The 2733-nt window shown below is 53.4% G+C and overlaps 1 protein-coding gene across 1 annotated transcript in view; it reads right to left on the bottom strand.

The window, feature by feature from the left end:
• The window catches only part of FAM110D (family with sequence similarity 110 member D), a 16030-nt gene extending 14515 nt beyond the window's left edge, over positions 1 to 1515 (bottom strand). The window contains exon 1 of the mRNA XM_019512462.1: positions 1028 to 1515. The gene's annotated coding sequence lies outside the window, so the exon portion shown is untranslated. The remainder of the gene's footprint in view (positions 1 to 1027) is intronic.
• Positions 1516 to 2733: the final 1218 nt, after the last annotated feature.

Below are 2733 nucleotides of genomic sequence, written 5' to 3'. Positions count from 1 at the left end.
AGGATGGCTCCCTGCCATTCCCATCCTGCCAGTCAGCTCGTACCAGAAACCAGCCAAGAGCCCAGAAGGATGTAACTGCAGCCTCCGGTACTGCCAGGTTAGCCCAAATCCCTCTGGCTACCCTAACACACCCCACCTTACAATGGCTGACCTGGGGCCGTTCCTGCTAGCAACAGCCCAGCCAGCTCCGGCTTCCCCTAGCAGGCAGGAAAAGCACCGCCTGAGACAGAGTTCAGATGTTTCCCCTGCACTGCTAAATTAAACCCCAAAGACCTGCCTCGATCTTCAGCAGCAGAGCAAGATGCCCAGAAATGCAGTATTTGGGGCTTCCTGCCCTGGTGTAGCAAAGGCAGCATGGCTGGATGTACCATCACCTGCAGTTCACTTGCTGGGATGTGGCCTGGGCACTGCCTGGGGGTTGGGGGAGATGCTCCAGGAAGATCATCTCCATTTAGACCAGCCTCCTACCCTGGCCAGGCACTTCCCAGGGGCTGGAACCTTGCGCTCGCCCTCCTCCATGCACCTGTCCCATCAGGACTCACTTGAGGGGCTTGGCGAATCGCTCCACCAGCTGTCAAGACACCTTATAACCACAGACAAAGAAGATAATGCCCCTCCTGCCAGTGGGCACAGGGTCTCAGGAGCAGTAAACTGACCCATCTCTTGGGAAAGACCTAGACCAAGGGGATGCCTTAGCTCACCAGAAGGCAGCTGCTTCTCATGGGCAAAGCCATTGCTGGAGATGGCCTGCAGAGCTTTCGGGTGATGGCAGCACCAGCTTCCATCTCCCTCCCAGCACACAGTCCAAGCCACTTGGATGGCTACACAACCAGGTGTCGCCAGCCCCTGCTCTCAGAGCTGGTTTCTCACACTGGGTGTTTTCCTTCAATCCCCAGCTCCAGGAGTCCTGAGATCACATGAGAACCTTGTATCTCCTCCCCTTGCCCCCAAGGTAACATTCTCAGGGCACACAGGACAACACGGAGTCGAAAGGTTCAAGAACAAATCAGAAGCAGCCAAGACTGACTCTTAAGAGGTGCTGTTTCCTGAGCGGTTGGCAGAGCAGAGACATGACTTAGTGCTTGGTATTAGTGTCATTGATCCATATAACCCCTGCCTCACCCCCCACAACCAAAGCATCTTGGAACTGAGAAGGATAAAGGGTGGAAGAGCCACCACCATCCCCAGGGGACAGGCCATGCGGTTCCAATCAATCCCAGATGAGCAGGCAGGAAGAGCTTTGAAAGGCAACACTCCACACGTGGGGGAGAGGAACTGTGGACTTCCGTATCCAATCGAGACTGCAGGGAAAGAAGAGATGGCCGGAGAATGGAATTTGGTGCAGACAGCCAGGCTCACGCAAGAAGGGACCATTAATGACTGTAAGGAATGAGGGCAGCAGCCATCCATCTCCATGCCTTCAGCGCTGGAAACCAAGCAGGATTAGGATTCCTCTGGATGAAAACCACCCACAGACTTGACTAAGGGGTGCAACCATCTCCTATGTGCTACACATTCTTTTCCTGTTGGTGATTTAAAATGTGACAGCTGGAAAGTTTCTTTACCTGGCCAGCTAGCAGCTATAGCAGAGCACAAGCTAATTTGCTTTAAAGGCTTGTGCCCGCAAAAGAGATTTTAATTGACATTTTTGAAGAATCATGGAGACGGGCTGGAAGGGACCCCTGGAAGTCATTGAATCCATCCCCCTGCCTGAGCCAGGATCATCCCTCTCCAAACCATCCTGCACAGGTCCATAACAAATCTCTTCGTAAAACTCTGGTCAACCCCGACCCAACACAAGGCATCATGCCCTGGAAAAGCAGCCCTGGGGAATCCAGGCTGAAAGGCATGTAATTCAGGTCAGAGCAATGTGCTGTACCAGCAGCAATGAGTTGCTAGCAAAATCCAGGCCTGTAATTAATTCCCCACCTGTGCTGGATGGGAGATGCTACCACATAAGCACATCTTGGGTATTTTTACCGCCCCCCCCATGTCTTCAAAGCCTACTTTGAGCAGGGCCAGATGGCAGGTAAGAAAAGCTTCTGAGTGTCCCACATAGCCTATGCTGGAGAGCTCCACATCTGATGGCCCTGGCATAAGGAAGGGCCTGACTGCTGCAGGAAGAAAAGAGGTACTAGGCCTAGGGGCTAGGAGGAAAAAAGCAACATAGCCCACAGCTGCTGCAGAGGCAGGGTAGGAATTGCAAGGTACAAGCAATGGGGAGTTCTCCAGCACCCTAACTGCTGCACGAGGGAACAACTCCGAGCCGTGTGCCAGCTCCTTAGCTAGGGTCTTGCAGGGCTTCAAGAGTACTCGGATGCCCCAGCGATCAGGTATGGAATAGATCTGACTGAAAACAGGATAACCAGCCACACACCCACCTGCTTCTAGGTGAAATGCTTGCTGTTGCTTTCTTTTCTGGTCAGAGTGATCAGGGCCTATGCACATGCTGGGCTCACCAGAAGACAGCTGGTGCATCCGATCTGGCGATTCCTAGGTTTGGATAGGTCCTGGTGTTACCCAGAGGGTGCTCCAGGTGAAGACCTGAGGATGGCTCTGCTCCATGAGAGGATCGAGGTGAGAGGTGCTCTGAATCTCAAAGAGGCATGCAATCGCACACAGCATCTCACACTGGAAAAGTGCTCCTGTCCCCTGTGGGGACAGGGGAAGGGACATAGCCTGGCTTTACAAAGCACCTGCAGTAGCAACTAGTGATGGGAGGCTCTCATCCAG

This window comes from Gavialis gangeticus, unplaced genomic scaffold (genome assembly GCF_001723915.1).
Source record: "Gavialis gangeticus isolate Ggan-Ray unplaced genomic scaffold, GavGan_comp1, whole genome shotgun sequence".
Taxonomy (NCBI): Eukaryota; Metazoa; Chordata; order Crocodylia; family Gavialidae; genus Gavialis; species Gavialis gangeticus.
The sequence above is the reverse complement of the archived record's forward strand: the minus strand, read 5'-3'. Positions and strand labels throughout refer to the sequence as shown.